We start from the raw sequence: 23,177 nt of genomic DNA on the forward strand, positions 1-23,177 counted from the left end.
CGGGCGGTCACTTTCTACCGCTCGGGCGCACTAATTCTGTCCAAAAATTACACCATTTATATACTTTGCCCAATCTGGTCTTGGAAGGCCCGGCTATAATCACCTTGGTTCATAATCAATAAATCATAACAAATTATGATAATTATATTCTCGGGCATTACAAATATCTTAGTGATTCGTATGATTTTAGTTAATTAATTAATATCTACAACATCTTTAATTGAATAAAATTTATATATAAATTATTAAAAATCACATTTGGTCATAAATGATATAAATTATAATTAATTATATTTGAATAGTAAAATTTATCGCACAAGAAATTTTATTGTATTAAATATAATTAAATAAGATATGATATTGAATTATTATTTTTAATTTATCCACATAGATTACGAATATAGTATAAAACAATAATTATATCATTAATTTGTATGAATCTAATTAAATTTAAAATTTAGTCTACATGAAATTTTTATTTCAGGGATTCATATTTATCGCATGATTTACATGAGTAAAACATGACACATCTGGGGACCCGGACGCTAATCATACTCTTAATCGTCATTAGGACAATTAAAACAATTATCATAAACAGAGTCTAATTTTTTTTTTTTAAAAATACGGAACGTAATGGAGATCATACTAATATACAAATCAGTATAGAACAAGGTACAAGTCCTGTACGACATACATCCAATACAGACTAAGGTTCAACAACTATTTATCAAATGTTTAAACCCTATCTACAGCAACGTCAAGTCCGTCGTCTCCACTCTAATCCTGATCTCTCGTCATCTTCTCGACCCTGATCCTGTCCCACCTGTTGTCATGCACACATAAAAACACGACAACAGCCGGATAATTCCGGTGAGAATATAATCCCAATATAAATCAATGAAACATGCAATCATATGATAAACATAAAAGCATGAACATGTAACAACAATATGTATCAAATTCTGAAACATAATCAATATAAAACTGTCGACAATGCTCGTGACTCCACGACTCAGACTAGACTCAATCCTAATATAGGGATCCCGATTTCCAGATGTTGGTATTCCTATATCGACCAACAATAATAGAAGAAACTCCGATTCTATCTACGTCGATATAACCAAACATCCAGTGTCTGGACCTATCCGTCACAGACTGTGGTCCTGTCATCAATACACTATCTTGTGACATCGTGCAATGCACCCGTGGCGATCCCGCCACTATCAGGTACTTCTGTTACAAGATTACTCGTCTAATGCATGCTCCTATACATCAATAGAACAGGCATTTTAATCAAATCAATGGACACAATGATAATACATAATAATAAGTATGTGATTTAGGGAAACCCAAGTATTTCCTACTTGAGTCGATCTGCCAATACACATTGACTTATACCTTTCGTTTGTAGTCTCAGTCTGAAGCGATAACCGTTCTGAACTCAAGACTGTCTCTGTAAATCTGAAATGACATACCGAGAATCATAATATCAATATTCCATTCTCAATTCAACACTGAATCTGATTAATCTGGATTTAATTCAAATCACAGCATAACGGCACAATCTCAGTGTCCCCGTCAATACCATATCAACAGACATCAATTACAAATCATAACTAATATCCGATATAATCTGTAATTTATTCATAATCCAAATCTGTCCGATTTCAAATCAATATAATCAGAAAATCATAACAATTCCATACGGTATCCATTCTTTAATCCGGTTTCGATTATACGATGTTTTACATGCCAAGAACATCATATATGAAGTGTATTCGATTCCAACAACATCATAATGTCGAAACATATCAAAACGTAACACAACTTACGTCCAGTTGTAGCCTGCGTCAATAGAAACACAGTACTGAAGTCGGATTCAAAATCGGATGGACAGATTTCTCGTAAATCGAATTCTAAAATCAAAATCGTAAAGTTGGCTTCTTTTCCCAGTTTTCTCTTGTTTCCTTCAAAGACTGAATATATATATATATATATATATATATATATATATATATACACACACACACACACACACACCAAATGCATGATAGAGAAACGTGGTACACTTCTTTGCAAAACACGTCTCGCGCATATGCGCGACATCACTCGGCGCATATGCGCGAGACTATATGTCTCGGCACGTCCTCTGCACAGCACCTCGCGCATATGCGCCCTCATTCGGCGCATATGCGCGAGGCCCTTGATCATTTTGCCCCACTCTCGGGTACCCTCGTGCATATGCGCGGATTCACGTCGCGCATATGCGCGAGGTTCTCTGGACATTTCGTGCATATGCGCCCGGCTGGGTCGCGCATATGCGCGAGAGCTCATCCTCGCACACACATCTTTTCATACTGAATTCAAACCGTGTTCCGATTAATCTTTTCATAATCACCTCCATTAATTAACAAATCATTTCAGATTATTAACGTAGCAAATTCCGGGCATTACAACACATGGTTTTCTATTTCATTTGGTAACATTAGCATGTATTTTATGTTGGGATCGATAAAGGGGGTAATTTTTAATCTACAATAGCTCGGTTCTTGAAATATTGAACACCGATGAATTAAATCGAGTTTGTTTTTCAAACCAAGCGGAATACACTCAAAATAATCCTTCGTAGAAACCGATTAAACATTTTGTAAACTATTTAAAATATATGCAATTTCAATGAGTAAAAATATTTTAGTTGAAGCATTTTATCAAACACTTGGTATCCAATATTTTGGTATTTGAAGAACACATAAAATGCTTCAACAATGCATCTTTAAAACTGATGAAAATGATAAGTGAATGCAATAAACAAATAGACACGAACTTGTTTATGGATGTTCGGAGACTTCAAACGCTCCTACGTCACCCCTTCTTCTCCTTGGGAAGGATTCATTAGAAGACTTTGATTTATACAACACTTTGTACAAACCCACTCATCTAGGACTTACCCACTGCCTAAACTGAACTCCTAGCACTCAAGATTGTAGGCAACACCTAACAATCAACATATTTTTTAATGTCTCATATGCAAAGACTACAAACACATTTTTTTACGTCTTTGTGTGAACACCCACTCAACTAAACTTTGAAGTTCAACTCTCTTGTATATGTGTGAGTGATTGTGTGTGAGGAATTTATCCTTTACATTGTACATCTCAAATGTATCCTCACACAAGGGATTGTGCTCTCAACAAGCTGATTTATTCATGCTAATTGACATGCTTTGAATTCTCTTCAACAGCTCTTGTTTGATCTTCAATATGTTGTATTTATAGGCTCCAACAATAATATATACGTTAGATACAAGAATATGACCGTTTGAAAAGTTTCTGTACAGTTTCTGGAATTGCAACGGTCAAATTTGCCTTGCTGGACATTTTCCCAACTTGTCAACTCAACTGGTCGTTCAGTTCAACTGGTCAGCAGCTGGTTCAGTTCAGCTGGTCAGCAGATAGTTCAGTTCAGTTAAGTTCAGATGGTCAGCAGCTGGTTCAGTTCAGTTCAGTTTCAGCTGGTTCAGTTCAGTTTCATCTGGTGTGCTGAAACCAGCCTAGCTGATTTCAGCGTGTGCAGAAGCAGTAGCTTCATCATCATTTATCAGCATCTTAAACTTCGATTCAGACTTTAAGTTTTGCATATTATTTGTAGATCATCGTCTTATCTTTCCAACGCATATTGAATCGCTTCATTTTTAATAACCGAGCTGAGAGATATGATCAAAATACCGCAACTACTCATACCCAACTGATTGATGTTTTTGTGCAATCAGTTCGGTAATTCAGCGATCATTTAGACATTGATAATATCCGAATTTGCTCAACTGACATGAAATACAAATTGTTTCAAATTGAGTTTTCTGATCATTCCAATTGGAGGAATGCTATTTTAATCATCCAGTTGAGAGATATAATTAATTTACCGAAACCTGCCAGAAATTCAGTTTGTGAAAAATTCAGTTTCAGCTTGTTTCTTGTTTTAATAACTTCACGCTTGAGTAAATATGTTAGAAACATAATAACATGTTTTGTTAACATCAACATCAAGATTGCGAACATGAAATGTTCCAACATTTTATTTATTTTTCACCATTATGTGTGTTAATTAGTCTGATATTAATTTTGTAATTCTCAAGATTCAAAGTTATAGTTATAAGGTGCGAAAGCGAATATGATTCTTCAATTGAGTTTAATGAACGAGAGAGATTTGATAATTTTTCACGTGGTTTCGTTGAGATCAATATTTATGCTGGGATCAGGGATTCAATAGAGTAGTATGATAGTGTTCATATAATCACAAGCACCTTAATTATATAGTTTTTTAAATTATTAAATTTTACAATATTCAAGTGCACGATTGTATCATGCACATAAGGAGATAAAACGGCTCAATTTAAAACTATTGGGGTGGAAATAGTTGATATGTTTCTAGTTCACAAAATTTTGAACACTATCGCTCAACATGATGATTCATTTAAGATCTTCTAAAACACACATAAGGTTAAATGATCAATAAATGAGTTTTTGATCATATTTGTTTAAGAAGATGTTGGACTGTTACGGAGGAAAGATCATGTGTGAACATGATTATTCAACTCTCATTAATATACCATTTGATTTAGATTTGTATTCGATGGATGTAAAAACAATAATTCCCAGTTGTGATATAAAGTAAGAATGTTATATGAAAAAATTTAATGATTCTTCTCTAGTTATTGTTAGTATTTAATATTTCAAAATTAAGAAAATTACATAGATTGAAACAAGCCCCATACTAGTGGCATTTAAGTTTTCAGAATGTTCCCTTCATTAAGTTTTTTTTAGTACATTGTGGGTCATTAAGTATATTAGAAGGTTAGTGAGAGTCGAATTATCAGAAAAATTGTCAGAGTAATTTAGGCGTTGACCACTAGAAAGCTGCAAAATATTATGAGATACCTTCATGATACTAAAGATTAAATGTTTATGTATAAACGAATTGACAATTAGAAAGTACTTTATCACTTCCACTATAGATTCTAAATTCATCTCTTATTTTGAAGTACTATTGTATGGTGTATGTTAAAGAGTTTCATGTTTAAGCTTAGAATTGTGAATTTTATCTCTAAACCATTAAAACTCTATTACAGAAATTTAGTTGTAGTCTTTGTGACTAAAGCAGTTGTTGAATTATGTATGTCGACATAAAGTATTTTAGACATTGGAGAATGTGTTTAGAAAAATGAAGTGGCCAATGAACACGTTATTACCGAATTAATGATCTTCTGACCTAAATACATAGAAACTAAGATGTTTAAGGATAATATGATAATTAATGATGAACTTGGTTCCTCAAATAATTTTGGTATATACATTTTGTTTTGATTATGAAACTCATTCAATTATATACATATTAAGTTATTTTGAGAAAATTTCAAATAAGTTGGACTTAAAGTAAAACATTGGTCTTATTCATTAAGTTATATTAAGAAATATGAATACATGGAAGATAATACTGAGTATAAGAGGATCTATCATCATAATTCATGTATTTGTTTCTTAACTTTGGACTATGATGAATTTCTTGATTATTCGATTCATTCGAAATATGTAGACCAAGTGGGAGAATGTTAGATTATTTTATATAATTTAATTTTGGTCATATTTTTTAAGATAAATATGACAGACAAATTATATTAAAATGAAGATAAATCAATATTATTATCTGGATTAAGACGATAAATATTTTGAGATTTGATTTAACATCCTGAATAAATATCATCAAGATAAGTAACAATCAATTCAAACTCTCTTGATGATGGACAGAGAATACCTATAAATAGTGGCATACAAGGTTTCTAATTATTCTGAAATACACTATCTCGTAAACTACAAAAAAATAGAAGATCTATGTTTTCAGTGTGCGTAGGATCTATTCAGTTACAACCTCAAATTCAACATTAATACCTAAATGTTAGAATTTATTTTCGTTTAAATTTACACATATCGATCTTTACGAAGTATGTTTATGCGTATATAGATCGAATTTAGTCCTTGATTGTATAAGTATTTCTAACATTATTGGATAATTTATGTTTTGGGGCTACAAAATTTTTTAAGACTAAAATGATATAAGCTAAATTGAACTAAACTAAAACTGAGTAATCCGAACCAAACGGAACTTACTATGTACACAAGCTAAATTGGTTTACCGTAACTGGATAAGTCAAGCCAAACTGACTTGGACCTAAACTGAATTACATCATAGCACATTTTATCAAGTTCAGTTTAAGAGATCATCATTCATTTTAAGGACACTGGTTTACACCATATGGATAAACTTATTATTTGATAAGTTTTTCGGTACTCTGCTAAAACCACACTACATTTTGTACTGATGTCAGAGGATGACGACGTGGACAAAAGGCAAGCCAACATACACTATTATCTGGAACTTATCTTTTTTGAAACTCGAGACCATTGGATTTGGAGTCTATAAATTGATAAGGAGTTCAGTTTGTGTAATGCCCGAGAATTAATCACTGTTAATCAAGGATTATTGACTTATAATTTAACGTGATTACGAAAGGGCCAACTGAGACACGATTTAAGAGAATGTGCGGCTATTTATTTTGAATTTCAGCATGTGTTGCCGAAGCAACACCGCACCCGCGCTTAGGAAGACACCGCACCCGCGGTGCATGTCCAGTAGGGTAGCAATTTTTGAAAAACTGAGACCGCACCCGCGGTGAGAACAAGACCGCACCCGCGGTCGTGGAATTTTAGAAAATAGATAAGACTGCCGAAGCATGAGCGCACCCGCGGTCTAACATCTACCACACCCGCGGTGCGACGTGTTGTGCGAAAAATGAAGACACCTCTTAGCATGCATGCACGAGTATATATAGCATGAATCCCTTCGAAAAAGCATTGAACAATCTGGAAAAGGGTCTGAAAAAGAAAGGAGAAAATCCTTACGCTTTCTGCGAGAAATCCGTCCGTCTGATTTTGAATCCGACTTCGGTATCGAGTTCCTAGCAACGTAGACTACAACTGGACGTAAGTTTTACTACGTTTTGGAATTATGATATTGTCAGAATTGAATGGAACTCATATATGTTGTTCTTGACATGTTAGACAGCGTAGAATCGAAGTCAGATTAAGAAACGGATTGAATATGGAATTGTTATGAATTTCAGAAAGAAATTGACTAGAATTGATATCAGATTTGTACGGTGGTTGATTGTAAATGTTTGGAATTGATATAGACTGATATAGTATTATCAGTATCGCAAGATTGTGCTGTTATACTGTCAGAATTTGATAAAACAGAGACATTGTGATTTGATTAGAATATTGATACAGAATATTGGTATTGTCATTGCCAGATTGAACAGTGACAGACTTTGAATCAAGACTTTGATTGTATCAGATCGACAGCAAGAAAGGTATAAATAAATGTTGATTCGGGATTGTACAACTCGAGTTAGGTTTGACTTGAGTTTCCCTAAATCACATACTTTATTTTATTGCATTGATATTTGCAGATTATCAGATTGATATGTTAATCTATTGACTTAGAACAAAGTCAGAGTCCGAGTCTAGGGCAGATCAGCCTAGCTAGGGCAGAACCGTCGAGTCTTTCTCAGAACCGATAAGACTCTAGACTTACGGTGTATCGAAGAGCCTTAGATGTAGATCGACGTCTATCTCAGACACTCGATACAGCATACCAAAGTCTAAATTAGATTGGGATCCCTAGATTTGAGATAAGATAAGATTAGATTACGAGTCATTGATTCATGTAGTCAGACTAGATACATGTTTTGATGTTTGTTTATGCTTATATATATGTTTTATATGATTGCATTTAATACATTGTTTATACTGAGATATTTATATCTCACCGGAGTTATCCGGCTGTTGTCTTGTTTGTATGTGTGCATGACAACAGGTGGGACAGGTACAGGGTCACAGAGGTGAAGACAGATCGAGATTAGAGTGGTGATTTCGGACTTGGACTAGAGATAGGGTTTAAACACTTGATAGTTAGTTGTTAAACCTGAGCTGTGTATGATTGTATATTTTATCAGATTTATACTTTTATACTGATATGTATAGGAGTTTGATTCCATTACCTTCCGCATTTTAAAAAAAAATTTAGACCCTGATTACTATAATTGACTAATTAGTCCCAATGATGTTTAAAAAGATGATTAGCGTCCGGATCCCCACAGTTTGGTAAAGCTCTACGACGTTTACGAAGATCCAAACATTCAAGCTTTCAAGTATTTGAGCTAAATTTAATTATTTGAGCACACTTTACAAATAATTTTACCTGATCATTGAGGAACATTAAGTGCTAGGATAATTCATTGTATTCGAGAACAGTTTGTATATTGTTTCTTCGTTCAATTGAGTAGACTATGAATTTAGTTTGGCAGTATTAAGTCCAAACTAAACTGAGTTTTTAAAAATTACCTATAAAGATCAAAGCCTTCTAGTGTGAGCCTTTCCAAAGAAAGAAGAGGTGATGCAGGAGCTTCAGCTATTCGAACTTCCAAAAACAAATTTGCGTACATTTTACTTTCAGTGTAGCATTCAATTTACATATCCAAACCATTATTTGAATTGTTCTAATATGTTAGTTTGGCTTCTTTTTGCACTTATTTGGTTTGTCAACTAAGATTAACAATCTGAGAATATAAAGCTAACTGAACTAGTTTTATCTTGGAACGAGTTTTTATTTTCTTAACTAAAATGCAAGAATTGAAGAAACCATTTGGAGATAAAATTGATATCGATTTCCACAACAATCAAAGCATTGTTATGACAAGTATTAATCAAAATTGGAAATGTGCAAATGAAAGTATATTCATTTTGTTAAATCCAGTTTGGTATATGAACACAAAGAACCCATTCCTCAAGTTGCAAAGCATGTTGAAAATATGAGTAAAAGATTAAAGTTTGGTGTTGGTTATGTGCCTGAGAATTCCAATGCTAAGCCAAATTAGAAACATAACTGAACCAGTTTAGCTAGCCATAGCGAAATGCAAGCCTAAATAATACTTTAACAAACATTTTGTTCCGAAAAGATACATGAAAATCAATGAATTTGGGAGGGCTAAACAAAATTTTGTATATGCTACACACAGAACACACAACACATACATATGCACAACCTATTTGGAACACAACAAGTGGTCAGTCAATTAAACTGATCCAAGTTTGGGTTTCAAAGTGACTATTCACTCCCAGACTCAAATAGTTATGGGTACTAAGAGTTATTCTTCGTTTGTGATTGCAGAGCACATGAACTGAACTAATCAAGAAGTCGGTTTGGTACTTGGACAGTGGATGTTCAAGGCAAATGACTAGTGAAGCTAAACTGCTATCTAAACTAACTCAATTTACTAGACCTAATAATACTTTTGGAGATGATTCTCAAGGTAGATCCATGGGTAAATATAGCTTTCTATGGTAACATTATTATTGAAGATATATTACTTGTTGAAAATCTTAAACACAATTTGATTAGCATAAACCAACTGTGCTATAATGGCTACTTAGTTGTGTTCCATAAGCATAACATAAACAAACTATGCTATCATGGCTACTCACATGTGTTCCATAAGCATGTTTATATTATCCAAGATATTTCTAGATGCATTATAATGGCAGGTGATAGATGTGGAAATATATAAAAAATCAGTTGGATTACTCAACCAAGTGGACCAGTGTGCTTCATTGTTTAAAACTTACCAAAGAACTTTTTGTGGCACAAGAAGTTAAATCGTCCAAATTTCAAGGTCATTGCCAATCTGAACAAACATAACTTGGTCACTGGTTTCCCTAAAACTGAATTTTTCAAAGACAGTTTGTTCAGCTTGTCAATTTGGACAGCAAGTTAGGTCATTTTTTAAGAAAAAATGATGTAACTCATCAACCCAAAGCTTAGAATTGTTTCTTATGGACATGTTTGATCCTATCCCGGTCATTATTTTAGAGAGAATAAAATACACTCTAGTTATTGTTAGTGATTTCTTATTTTTTACTTGGGTAATCGTTTTAAAATCAAAAGACCAAAATGTTGCTTAACTGATAAAGATTTTCAAAAGAATTCTAAATGAAAATTCAAAAGGAATTGACAAAATCAAATCTGATAAAAGAAATGAATTTGTCAACCAAACTTTGTCTACCTTTTAAGAAAATCATGTAATCAAGGTTGAGTTCTCAGCAGCTAGTACACCTCAGCAAAATGGAGTTGTTGAGAAAAGGAATAGAACCCTTAAAAATGCTGCCAGAACAATTCTTGTTGATTCTGAAATTTTTCACAGATTTTGGGTAAGGCATTGATCACTGCATGTTTTACTCAGAAAAAATTCAATTACTAACAAAAAACATGAACACCTTATGAGATATGGCATGACAAGTAACATTTGATATCCTACTTCAATTTTTTGTTGCAAATGTTTTATGTACATAAATGGTAAAAATTATCTGACTGCATTTGATGCTACGTCATATAAAGGTATATTTATTGGTTATTCTTCAATTATCAAATCTTATCTATTATTTAACAAAAGAACTTTAAACATTGAAGAATCTATGCACATTGTTTTTTGATGAAACAGTGTCAATTGACCAGTCAACTGATCCAGCTGAACTGACCAATCCATTTGAAGAGATCAATCTGGAGGATGAAAGTGAAGATAAGTGTTACATCAACAAAATGATACTTCTATCTCCAGAGGATGAGCTGTTTGATCAATCAGTTGAACAAGATGAAGTTCCAGTTGAGAAATTTGTTGATGCACAAAGATCTGATGAGATCTCAACTGATGTCAACCAAACTAATGACAACTCAACTGAGCAGAACCCAACAGACGTAAACCCTAATGATCAAATTCCACATAACAACAATGATAAACCATATTACAAATGGAACAAGAATCATCCACCTGGATCGGTAATAAATAACCCAACTGTCCGTATAAGAACTAGATGGCAGATGATCAATTAGTTTTTATATGCTGCATTTATTTCTAAAATTGAACCTAAAAAGATTGATGAAGCTCTAACTGACAGTAGTTGGATTGATGCTATGCTAGAAGAGCTTCAATTTACTAGAAATCATATCTGAGACTTAGTTCCAAGACCTTCTCATCAATTAGTTATAGATACAAGATGTCTGTACAAGAAGAAACTAAATGAAGATGGAATTGTAGTAAGGAACAAAGCAAGACTACTTGCCTAAAGATTCAGGCAAGAGGAAATAATTGATTATGATAAAACAAATGCATCAGTAGCTAGACAGGAAGTCATCTGAATGTTTCTTGATTGCAAGAATTCCAAAGTATATCAAATGGGTATTAAGAGTGCATTGTTTAATGGTTAATTGCAAAAAGAAGTCTATGTTGAACAACTGTTGCGTATTTTTCCCTCGCGAGCGCTCGGTTGTCAAGTTTTAGTATATTTGAGTAAAGTATCGTTCCCACGAGGAGTGTTGTGGGGACCCGGACGCTAATTCATCTTATTAAATCATCTTTGAGATTAACTGGATCAATTAAATAATCTAGGTCGAAATATATATATATTTTTAAAGTTGAACAGGTCCTCATAAACAAGTGACAAAATACTACAACAAGTTATGCCTCATTTTATTTAATTTACAAGATCAAGTTTGATATCTACAACATGATCCGAGGTAAAAAAACTTGTTCAAAGTAAAGTCATACAAACTAATGTTATAAGGACCGTGTATCATATTATCGTAAATCTTATGTGATTATCGATAATTTAAGAAATTGTCATGTGATTATGTATTTGATGTATATCATGACAATGGAATTGAAAAAATGAATATTGAATATGAATTAACGTTGTAAGAGCTCGAGTGGAGAAGCAGCACGCCAATTTAGTACAAAAAATTTATATTTGTACAGAACGTGTGGCGTCCGGGCGGTAGAAAATGACCGCCCGAGCGCCAAGGTATGTAAAGTTTGTATTCGGGCAGAACAATTCGCGCCCGAGCGGTAGTTTGTGACCGCCCGAGCGCGATGCATTTGTTAGGCGGACAGAACCCTCCGCGCCCGAGCCGTAATCTTTGACCGCCCGAGCGCGGTACATATATTTATCGGGGACAGAATGTCTCGCGCTCGGGCGCGAGAATTACCGCCCGAGCGCGTAGGCGGTGGAGATAAGAATGAGTTCTTTCATTCGTTTTCTTCATTATACATTTCAGAGAATTCGAGAGACACGAGATATTCGATTTTCTTCCGTCCAAATCGACTTCGAAACGGTGTCTAAACGCAAAACAAATTATGTATTTGTGATCTTCGCGTCGAGGGCTTCTGACTGAGGTAATTTTCTTCTGGTTCCAGCAGCTCTAAATATCAAAGTGCTGGAATAGCATGTATTTGAAGTTGAATTTCTTATATGTAGTAGAATAACCGACAAGAAACTCATATTCGAAGTTGGAATTGAATTATGATATGATTATGATTTGATATGAATTTTTGAAGTTTAAAAAGATATTTGAAACTTATATTAATGATTTTGGATTATGTTATTGATTGGAATGAGTATGTTATTGATGTAGATAAAGTATTATACTGATATCTTAAAGCTACATCGATTGGAACGAAGAATTGAGTTATGTTGCGACCGGGTAACATACGACATGTATCTGTATTATATGATATATGTTGGATTGATTTGACTGATTGGATTGATAATATGTGTCTATATGCCTTATTTGTTGAGTTTATGTGGCATACATGACATTGAGATTTGAATATCGATGTATAAAATAAATGTTTTGTTAACACACATCGTTTGATGCATATATCGATACATGACATGCACGTTGAGCTATGATCCTTGGATACCCTGATATGATTTGATTGGATTCTGGGGTTTGTGAACACAATTCTATGGTTGGTATTACATGATGTGACACCCTCGACCGGTTTTAATAAAATAACAGCGGAATTTAAAATTTTCTTTAAAATGGAAGAAAGATTCAAAATACATTTCAATATATATAAAAATATATACATGATCAATAAAATGATTAAACAAAATACAAAATATCATTTTTGTGATCATGTCCAAAAATTCTATCAAAATAGCCTTCTTCCTTCCTTCTCTATATGCATATGACTCCAGCCCCAATCAATGTCTCGGCTCGTCGCTCTTATCTGCATCACATGAAATAACTGAAATGAGTATAAAACTCAGCAAGTGGAACTCTTACATAGCAGCGAATACATAGCATACTCTGAAAAATATAACTTTGAAAACATAAAATACCATCAACTCTGAAACATAAATATAATAGCATGAATAACAATAACGATGATATTTCTCTTTTCTCTGATGGATTGATATCTAGATAGTATATCTGTCTCTGTACCTATATCCCATCGATATGAATCGATAATCTGTTGGGATATAAGCCTATGGTCGTTGATCAACTAATTGCATGCAATCTCTGACTATATATCTATCAATCCAATAAATCATTTGAACTCTCTTTTAGGCATAAAACCAAAAACTTTGCATACTCTTTTCTTTTGTATTCCCTTTAACATAATTGAGACATGAATTGCCTCTAATATACAACAAAGTGTACTAATACATAGCATGAATGAAATGAAAGGGAATAACATGTTAAAACCATTGAAACACAATACATATATTAACATGTGAGCACAAGGAAATGAATTCCACTTACAACCAATGAAACCTTGATTCTAAACCCTTGGTTGAATTCCTACAACAATAAACCATGTATTACACCATCAATAACCCAATAATAAAACAACCATACCATTAAATCCATAAAACCAACACATTCAACAAACCCAATATTTCCCAACATCATAATCCGAGAATAAACAAAGCCACAAGCTTACCTTAGCTCCTAGAACCAACAATGACTTTGTTCTCACTTCAAATACCCAACAATAAGCTTCATTCTAAGAAAGGAAATGAAAGGAATGAAGAAACCCTAGTCTCCCCTTGAGAGAAAGACCGATAGAATTGGGAAGGAAATGAGGAAAAGTGAACCAACTCATGTAATATAACACTTAAATCTCGAAAACACGCTTCTACTGTTCATACACCGCGGGTGCGATATGTCTTGGACCGCGGGTGCGCTGCGTGTACAGAATCACATCCAAAAATCCAAAAGTGACCACCGCAGGTGCGCTCTGCCTATTGGAATTAACCGAAAGTCTGAAGCAAGCGACCACGGGTGCGGTACCTTTCTGACCGCGGGTGCGGTGGCCAACTGACCGCTGGTGCACTGACACCTGAAGCCAACAACAAACTCTATGCAATAAAAAAATCGAATCACAACACCACTTCTCCTCACAATCCGGCAACACTCCCAACAAGAAAGTTGCACCTCTATATCTTATCTAACCACCCCAATTGGCCTCATACCAATTGGCTCAACATATTAATTACCATGAATTAAATCGCAACAACGCTACAATAAAACCACAAAACAAATATAACCAACAATACTATAAACCATAAATCACAACTCTTAGCATCAACTATACTTAATCTTAACCAAATAGTCAATAAACATACGAAATCTTAAACCGTACCATTCACCAGGCTTGAGTATTACACATGACCCTTAAACATAGACATTTGTGGCCCCGACGATTGATTTGAGATTTGGGATTTGATGGCGCTTCGTCGACGCTATCATACGAGTATCCCTTATTGAGGTCGGTGTGCCAGCTCAAGCATTGATTTGATAGCGATTCGTTTGATTCTGACATGTGCTCAGTGGATGTGCATATTGCCTGATACCCCCACGACATACATTCATTGCATACCATATATCATTGTTTAGATACTTGTGGTATATATGATGGTTGTTCCGTACGAAGCTTTGCTCACCCCCAAGGGGGGCTGTTGTTGTCTTTGTGTGTGGACAATGGCAGGTACTCCGGGATATCAAGAGGCCGGAGAGGGTACTTCTGGAAGGAGTCACAGTTTGGGATGAGGTTTTATGTTTTGTTCCCAGTATATATATATATATATATATATATATATATATATATATATGTATCTATATACCGGGGCATATCCCGAGGATATGAGTTATTTGTATATGATTGGCTTTGATTACGTGTGGACATGTTTATGATGTGAGATGAAATACTATTTTTAGTATTCAAATAAAATGATTTGGGCTCATTGTAAAGAAAATTTAAACTCGCTTTCCGCTGTAACTAATTAAACCTAATCAGACTGTATTGTAATAACTATTAGGAGCTAAGGGCCCCACACAGTATGGTATCAGAGCATAGCTGGGAATGCTCGATTGAGTCTTGTGTACACTTGAATAGGCACAAATGAATTGTGTGCCTGTGTTTGATTTATTTGTATTCCTTGCTCCTATTTGATTTAGTTTAAGCATGTTATTGATGAGATTGATGATATGAGATGATGATGTTATGAAATTGATATTGATTTGTGATATTCATCATTGATTTGTAGATGGATCACACAAATGAAACTGCGAGTAGCAGTACTGAGAGAATAGTTGGGCAATTTGAAGGATTGTCCATGGATGTGGTAATGGCTCGATTTCAGGATCTGAAACCACCGAGGTTCTTTGGCACTGAGAGTGCTGAAATAGCAGAGGCTTGGCTGAAAGATATCGAGCACTTGTTTAATATTGTTGAATATTCTAAGGCTCGGAGACTGAAGCTTGCTCTTTATCAGTTGAAAGACCGAGCTAAATATTGGTGGGAGGCCGCTGAGATTGGATTGAAAGAGGCCGGAATTGAAGTCCCGTGGTATGTCTTCAAGGCCCAGTTTTTGGAGCAGTATTTCCCTCCTTCTTATTATACTGCTCAAGAAAATGAATTCAATAAACTGCAGTAGGGAACGATGACGGCTGCAGAGTATGCTTCAAAGTTTTCTACGTTGTTGAAGTACGCACCTCATGTAGCTGGGAATGCGAAGGCAAAATATAACAGGTTTGTGAATGGATTGCATCCTGCTATATATACTTATGTTGTTTCTGGATTGCCTACCGGCTACGCAGAAGCAGTTGAACGAGAAAAGGCAGCCATGGCTGGACTCAGGCGAGGAGGTCCACAGTATACTCCTCCACCACCAGTGTCAGCTCAGCAGCCTGCATTGCGTCCAAGGGGTAAGAATTTCAAGAAGACTGGTTCTGTTTCTTCGTCTTCTTCGAGTTCAAGTGGATCCCAGCGAGGGAGTCTTGTGATTGCTCCTTATTGTAGCCATTGTGGGGGTAAACATACTATCGAGCAGTGTCGAGGTATGTTTGGTACTTGTTATCAGTGTGGCCAGGAAGGCAGTTTCTCAAGAGTATGTCCGAACAGGGGTACAACTTCTTCCCAACCCCAGCCAGGATTTAGAGGTGGCCCTGTTATGACGAGACCTGCTGTTCCTGTTCCATCTTTTCAGCAGTCGAGTGTCCCACGATATCGAGGACCGGGTGGTCAGAGTGCCCAAGTTCCTCCCCAAGTGAGAGTGTACGCCATGACCAAAGATCAGGCGAGAGAAGTTCCTGGTGGCGTGATTTCAGGTATTTGCACGCTTTGCAATTATCCTGCACGTGTTTTATTTGATACAGGAGCATCTCATTCATTCATATCTCATGCATTTGTTGCATCTCACGATATTGAGTGTACCCCATTGTATGATACTTTGTCGATAGCCGCGCCAGCAGGGAAGATAATTTTGTCTGAGAAAGCTGTGCATAATTGTGTATTGATATATGAGGATAATGTGGTATTTCTGATTTTGATTATCCTCCCAATGAACGACTTTGATTGTATTGTTGGCATGGATATCTTGATGACAAATCAAGCTACTGTTGATTGTTGTCATGGAGTGGTTTGATTTCGACCGATTGATGGACCCAAGTGGAATTTTTATGGCAAGGGTTCCCAAGCCAAAATTCCATTGGTATCTTCCTTGAAAATGTCTCGACTTTTGACTAGCGGAGATGAGGGTTAGCTTATCTACGCTATTGATGTATCTAAGAAGGAACCTTCTTTATCTGAGATTCCTATTGCGAAAGAATTTCTAGGTGTATTTCCCGATGAGATTCCTTATTTTTCTCCTCATAGAGAAGTTGAGTTTAGTATTGATCTTGTGTCGAGGACTGCTCCCATATCTAAAGCTCCATATCGCATGGCACCATTGGAATTGAAAGAATTGAAAGAACAATTACAGGATCTTCTCGATAAAGGATATATTCGACCGAGTGTATCACATTGGGGATCTCCAGTTTTATTTGTTCGAAAGAAAGATGGTACTATGCGAATGTGTATCGATTATAGGCAATTGAATCGGGCTATTGTGAAAAACAAGTACCCACTTCCTCGTATTGATGATTTATTTGATCAGCTTCAGGGTACTTCTGTATACTCGAAGATTGATCTTCGATCTGGATATCATCAAGTACGTGTTCGAGAGGAAGATGTGCCTAAGACTGCTTTTCGTACAAGGTATGGCCATTATGAATTCTTGGTTATGCCTTTCGGTCTCAGGAATGCTTATGCTGTTTTTATGGATTTAATGAATCGTGTCTTCCGAGATTATCTTGACCGATTCGTTATCGTCTTTATTGATGATATTATTGTATATTCGAAATAGAAAAAGAAACATGCTGAACAATTGAGACTGGTACTTCAAACTCTTCGCAATGGCTATTTATATGCTAAATTGTCCAAATGCGAATTCTGGATGGATCGAGTAGTATTTTTGGGCCATGTTATTTCGAAACATGGAATATCTGTTGATCCTGCGAAGGTTGAAGCTGTATTGAATTGGCCAAGACCTACGAATGTTCCTTAGATCCGCAGCTTCATGGGTTTAGCGGGATATTATCGTCGCTTTATAGAAGGGTTTTCGAAGATAGCTAAACCTATTACTCAACTGACACAGAAGAATCAACGATTTATTTGGTCAGATGAATGTGAAGCTAGTTTTCTTGAATTGAAGACGAGATTGACCACAACACCTGTGCTTACTATTTCCTCAGGTACCGGAGGACTTGTGGTGTGTACAGATGCGTCTGGTAAATGTTTGGGTTGTGTTCTGATGCAACATGGCAAAGTGGTTGCTTATGCGTCTCGTCAATTGAAATCTCATGAAACACGTTATCCTGTTCATGATCTCGAATTGGCCGCCATTGTGTTTGGTTTGAAGATTTGGCACCATTACTTGTACGGAGAAAAGTTTGTTATCTATTCGAACCATAAGAGTCTGAAATGTCTCTTTTCTCAATCTAATCTGAATATAAGGTAACGCAGGTGGATGGATCTCCTGAAGGATTTTGATTGTGAGATTCAGTATCACCCTGGATCGGTGAATGTTACTGCGGATGCCCTTAGTCGAAAAGTTTATGATTCTGTTTTAGCTTCTGTTTGTGTCGCCAAGGTACATGAAGATATATGTACTTCTGGCTGGACTTTTCACTCGAATTGGAATTCTGTCACTGTCTCAGCATTGCAAATTGAGCCGAATTTGATATCTAAAATACGAAAGGCCAGACGAAGCGATGCTTAGATCCAAAAGTCGAAAGAACTTGTATCTGCAGGACATCAGTCTGGATTCCAGATTTCTTCTGATGGTTCTTTACGACTTAATGGTCGGCTGGTAGTTCCTGATGATTTTGATTTGAGATATGCCCTTCTTCGAGAAGCACATTGTAGCAAATACAGTATTCACCATGGAGGTCGAAAGATGTATTTGACATTGAGACCTCAATTCTGGTGGAAACGTATGAAAAAAGGACATTGCTGAGTTTACTTTGAAATGTCTTGTCTGCCAGCAAGTGAAAGCCGAGAGAATGAAACCGGGAGGATTGCTCCATAGTCTCGAAATCTCGAAATGAAATTGGGAACATATTGCTATGGATTTTGTGACTCACTTACCTCGTTTGCTCAAGGGATGTGATGCTATTTGGGTCATTATTGATCGGCTTTCGAAATTTGCGCATTTTATTCCGTATGAACGGACTTATCCTTATAAGAGAATGGCCCGTTTATACATTGAGAATGTTGTGAGACTGCATGTTGTGCCCGTCTCAATTGTATCTGATCGTGATCCCAGATTTGCTTCTAAATTCTGGGATAGTTTTCAAGAAGCGATGGGTACGCGTTTGTCTATGAGTACTGCTTATCATCCTCAAACCGATGGCTAGACTGAGCGTACGATTCAAACGTTGGAGGATATGTTGCGTGCTGTTGTGATGGACTTCAGAATAGGATGGCAAGATGCCTTACCATTGGTCGAATTTTCTTATAATAATAGCTTTCAGACGAGTATCGGTATGGCACCGTTTGAAGCTCTATATGTGTAAGGCCCGAGAATTGAGTTTGATACTTTGTATTGATATATATAAAGTATGAATAAGGAAGGTAAAAACAGAAGGGGTGAAACGATGTTGCAAAACTAGAATATTATGAGAAAACAGCACCGCACCCGCGGTGCCAGACATCACCGCACCCGCGGTGCATGGACAGTAAGTTGGCAAATTTATTCGAAGCAACACAGCACCCGCGGTAAGAACAAGACCGCACCCGCGGTCTTGTATATAGCGCACCCGCGGTCGAAGCTTTCGGGAAATGTGATGTATATCATTGTACTGAGCGCACCCGCGGTCATGGAAGAAGCGCACCCGTGGTTCAACGTGCAGAACAAAGAATTGGCCACTTGTTTGACATGCAATTGATATATATATATATATATATATATATATATATATATATATATATAAGTGTGATTCTTCACGATTTCATGAGATGAAATCGTGAAGTTCCTCTCCCCTTTTTCCTTAAAGTTTTCCAATTGTTATTAAGTGCGATTGTGAAAGATCCATCCATCAGAATTCAAATCCGAACGCAGTATAGTGTTCCTCTTGACTCAAGCTACACAAGGACGTAAGTTTTGTTACGTTTTGAGATGTTTTGAGAATATGATGTTGCTAGAATTGCATGTGATTCAGATATAGCATTTCTACTACCGTAGACATTGTAGAATTGAAGTCAGATTAAAGAACAGACTGTTTATGTAATTGTTATGATTTTTGAAAAGATATTGACTGAGATTCTATATCAGAATTGTGTTAGTATTCAGATTATGAATTGTATTGACACAGATTATGGGTTCTAGAATTATATCTGGGATGTTCAGATTGACGGGGTTATTCAGATTGTATTGTTATGCCGTCGAAACATCAGTATTGATTTAGATTGATCAGATATGATATTGATTGAGATTCATTGTTATATTGTTGACTTGGATCATATTGTATACCGAGTTGAGTCTTGATCAGAATAGATTCTGAACTGAGATATATACTGATATTGTATTTATGTGATTTGTCATTATCAGATTGATATGGACAGATTTGACTTCGAGACTTCGTCTTCGTCAGATCGGGACGACAAAGGTATAATTCATGTGATATCTGGGAAGATATAACTCAAATCAGATCTCATTTGAGTTTCCCAATAAAATCACATACTTGATTAGTGTTTATCTTCTGATATGATTATGATTTGTTTATAGACTTTATATTCAAATCTTTTGAAATGAGCATGCTTTGTTTACAGATTGTTATACATTGCATTTGAGATAGGAAAGTTTGACAGATAGTCAGACTTCTAGACGTTCGGTGTATCTCAGCTTAGGAGCAGCTATGACTCCTATTGCAGCCGTCGATACAGCTCAGACCGAAGTCTAGGAATAAGACGTACAGTCACCCCGGGTGGGAGGGTAGGTGACAGCCATTGACGTCTTATTCACACCGGGATCCCTAGAGTTATAGTTGAGTCGAGTCTAGACATGATTTGACTAGAACTGCATGCGTTTATGGATGTGGTTTCATAGACTATGAAACCCATTGTTATTGCTTTCAGTCATGATAGCATGTTTTATGATTTGATTTGAGTAGCATGTTTAATTGATTTGTGTTGCATGCTCATTTTGAGTTGATTTCATAGATTATGAAATCTATTGGTTTTAAGTTTATTTATGATAGAATATTTCATGATTTACTTTATGTATATGCATGGTTACCATGTTTTATACTGGGATTTATTCTCACCGGAGTTATCCGGCTATTGTCTTGTTTTGTATGTGTGCATGACAACAGGTGGGACAAGATCGGGGTCAGAAGATGATGAGAGAAGATGAGTTAGCGTGGTGATTCCGGACTTGGATATAGATAGGTTTTATTACTAGAACTTTAGTAGTTGAACCTTAGATTAATTGAAAGACTGTTGTACATTATGGTGCTTTTATACAGATATGTATATTATTTAGATGCCATTACCTTCCGCACTTGTATTTTTAAAGAAAAATTTTTAGACCCTGTTTTATCTTAATTGATAATTAAATCCCAAAAGAAGATTAAGAAAAAGATCAGCGTCCGGGTCCCTACAATATGGGAGACGATGTATATCACCGTTATTCTGGGATGAGATTGGTGAGAGACAATTGACTGGACCTGAAATGATACAGGAAATGAACGATAAGGTTCAGTTGATTCGGCAGCAAATGAAAGCTGCTCAAATAAACGAAGACGACCCTTGGAATTCCAGAAATGTGAGAGAGCGTTTTGAAAATATCTCCCTTTAGAGGTACTGTTCGATTCGGCATGCGAGGGAAGTTACCACCTCGATATGTTGGTCCATACGAGATTCTAGATCGAGTTGGTGATCTTGCGTATCGATTGGCATTGCCACCAGCTCTATCTGCCATTCACGATGTGTTTCATGTTTCTATGTTGAGAAAAATGAATCGGATCCATCACATGTACTTGCACGTTATGAGGTTGAACTTGATCCTTCTCTTTCCTATGTCGAACAACCTGTTCGTATTATGGATCGAAAAGAATAGATATTGCGAAATAAATCGATTCCTTTAGTACGAGTACAATGGACACGGCATGGGGTAGAAGAATCGACGTGGGAATTGGAGAACAAAATGCAAGATTTGTATCCGCATTTGTTTGATTCTATGTCATCTGTTTCATTGTATTCAATGTATTCTGATCTCTTTTCTGATTTTAGTTTTGATATGTACTATAAATGGTGACATATATATGTTTGCCAATGTTATGTATATAGAGATGTTTGAGATTTCGAGGACGAAATCTTTTAAGAGGGGGAGAAATGTAAGGACCATGTATCGTATTATCGTAAATCTTCTGTGATTATCGATAATTTATGAAATTGTCATGTGATTATGTATTTGATGTATATCATGACAGTGGAATTGAGAAAATGAATATTGAATATGAATTGACGTTGTAAGAGCTCGAGTGGAGAAGCCGGACGCCAGTATAGTACAAAAAATTTATATTTGTACAGAATGTGTGGCGCCCGGGCGGTAGAAAATGACCGCCCGAGCGCCAAGGTATGTAAAGTTTGTATTCGGGCATAACACTTCACGCCCGAGCGGTAGTTTGTGACCGTCCAAGCGCGATGCAAGTGTTAGGCGGACAAAACCCTCCGCGACCGAGCGGTAATCTTTGACCGCCCGAGCGCTGTACATATATTTCTCGGGGACAGAATGTCTCGCGCTCGGGCGCGAGAATTACCATCCGAGCGTGTAGGCGGTGGAGATAAGAATGAGTTCTTTCATTCGTTTTCTTCATTTTACATTTCAGAGAATTCGAGCGACACGAGAGATCCGATTTTCTTCCGTCCAAATCAACTTTGAAACGGTGTCTAAACGCGAAACAAATTATATATTTGTGATCTTCGCGTCGAGGGCTTCTGACTGAGGTAATTTTCTTCTGGTTCCAGCAGCTCTAAATATCAAAGTGCTGGAATAGCATGTATTTGAAGTTGAATTTCTTATATGTAGTAGAATAACCGACAAGAAACTCATATTCGAAGTCGGAATTGAATTATGATATGATTATGATTTGATATGAATTTTTGAAGTTTCAAAAGATATTTGAAACTCATATTAATGATTTTGGATTATGTTGTTGATTGGAATGAGTATGTTATTGATGTAGATAAAGTATTATACTGATATCTTAAAGCTACATCAATTGGAACGAAGAATTGAGGTATATTGCGACCGGGTAACATACGAAAGGTATTTGTATTATATGATATATGTTGGATTGATTTGACTGATTGGATTGAGAATATGTGTCTATATGCCTTA

General features: G+C 35.9%; 1 long non-coding RNA gene across 6 annotated transcripts in view; it reads right to left on the reverse strand.

Annotated features, from left to right (window-relative positions):
• Positions 1-704: 704 nt before the first annotated feature.
• Positions 705-23,177, reverse strand: part of LOC140833363 (uncharacterized) — a 58,121-nt gene continuing 35,648 nt past the window's right edge. The window contains exons 4-6 of one of the 6 annotated variants that reach the window (XR_012118439.1): positions 10,175-10,296; positions 1,399-1,461; positions 705-808 (exon numbers count right to left, since the gene is read on the reverse strand). This is a non-coding gene — a long non-coding RNA (uncharacterized lncRNA). Of the gene's footprint in view, positions 809-834; positions 1,462-10,174; positions 10,297-23,177 lie in introns of those variants that run through there. The other 5 variants (XR_012118437.1, XR_012118440.1, XR_012118438.1 and 2 more) reach the window with 5 other exon arrangements.

This window comes from Primulina eburnea, chromosome 6, assembly GCF_022965805.1.
Source record: "Primulina eburnea isolate SZY01 chromosome 6, ASM2296580v1, whole genome shotgun sequence".
NCBI lineage: Eukaryota > Viridiplantae > Streptophyta > Magnoliopsida > Lamiales > Gesneriaceae > Primulina > Primulina eburnea.